Source organism: Canis lupus, chromosome 11 (genome assembly GCF_048164855.1).
Source record: "Canis lupus baileyi chromosome 11, mCanLup2.hap1, whole genome shotgun sequence".
NCBI classification, from domain to species: domain Eukaryota; kingdom Metazoa; phylum Chordata; class Mammalia; order Carnivora; family Canidae; genus Canis; species Canis lupus.
The window spans coordinates 18,248,705-18,250,440 of NC_132848.1; the positions used below are offsets into that span (position 1 = coordinate 18,248,705).

At 35.7% G+C, this 1,736-nt stretch overlaps 1 pseudogene; it reads left to right on the plus strand.

The window, feature by feature from the left end:
* Positions 1–547: 547 nt before the first annotated feature.
* On the plus strand, positions 548–1,497 carry LOC140600507 (olfactory receptor 6C2-like; annotated as a pseudogene).
* The last annotated feature ends 239 nt before the right edge of the window (positions 1,498–1,736 follow it).

The window sequence follows — 1,736 nt, forward strand, 5'->3', positions numbered from 1 at the left end:
GCAGATAATAATAAAGAGACAAGGGGGAAATCTCAGAATCCAGTGCTGTGCTTTGTTATCGTTGTTTGTTTGTATTCCAGGTAAAATGCATCTTAACCTGAAAACAATCCTCTGAAAATAACAACTGAAGAGAAGTCATGTTCTTTGTCATCTGGATATGACATATATCCAAGGTTTGTCTTGGATAAAGAACATTTAAATACACATTAAGTAACATCATTTTTTTGCTCTTATTTGTAAATCCAATCCATGTAATGAATTACAAACAATTAACATGTACATTTGTAAATTTTCAGGGGGAAAGAATGATCTGAGAAAATGTTGGATTGTTTTACATTAACATGAATCCTAAATATTTGCTCATATATGGAATATTCAAGAAGGCTAGTTGGAATAGTGGTGATATGGATTATGATGTGAAATGAGAAAATAGACTGATTTGCTTGGTTTTTGTATTCAGTGTTTTGCTACAGAATTTTAATACTGATCTTCCCACAAAAATCTCTTTTATTTTCTTAGGCTGATGGTTAGATTTCAAAAGTCAGTGATGAGAAACTATACAGCAATAACAACTTTTATCCTGCTGGGTCTGACAGACGACCCACAACTGCAAATCCTGCTCTTTATCTTTATATTTCTCACCTACATCTTGAGCGTAACAGGAAACCTGACTATTATCACCCTCACACTGGTGAACTCCCATCTTAAAACTCCTATGTACTTTTTTCTGAGAAATTTCTCCTTCTTAGAAGTGTCATTCACCACTGTCTGCATTCCTAGATTCCTGTATAGTATATCAACAGGGGACAATACTATTACCTACAATGCTTGTGCAAGTCAAATATTTTTTTTGTTATTCTCTTTGGATCAACTGAATTTTTTCTCCTGGCCGCCATGTCCTATGATCGCTATGTTGCTATCTGTAAACCACTTCATTACATGACCATCATGAGCAATAGGGTGTGTAGCTTATTAGTCTTCTGCTGTTGGGTGTCTGGCTTGATGATCATTCTCCCACCCCCTAGCTTGTGCCTCCAGCTGGAATTTTGTGACTCCAATGCCATTGATCATTTTAGCTGTGATGCAGCTCCCCTCCTGAAGATCTCATGTTCAGATACATGGATGATAGAACAAATGGTTATCCTTGTGGCTGTATTTGCACTCATTATCACCTTAGTGTGTGTATTTCTGTCCTACACATACATCATCAGGACCATTCTGAGATTCCCCTCTGTCCAACAAAGAAAAAAGGCCTTTTCCACCTGCTCATCCCACATGATTGTAGTTTCCATCACCTATGGAAGCTGCATCTTCATCTATATCAAGCCATCAGCAAAAGAAGGGATAGCCATAAATAAAGGTGTTTCGGTGCTCACTACTTCTGTTGCACCCTTGTTGAATCCCTTCATTTACACCTTAAGAAATAAGCAAGTGAAACAAGCTTTTAATGACTTCATAAAGAAGATGAAATTTCACTCAATGAAACTGAAGTTTTAATAAATCAGTGTAAAATGAAAGAAGAAGTTCCTCTAAACATTTAACAACAGCTTCTAACTTGTTTCATTGCTTTGCTTATAACTTGATCATATTAACCCTCTCAAAGACATTTAATAATACATCCTAATCTCATCTTAATTGAACTCCTTTTTCTTTCAAACCAAATTCATACATGATGTTTTCTTTCACTGTAAAACTATAACGTATAAACTATAATTGAACTTATCGCCACTTCTGAC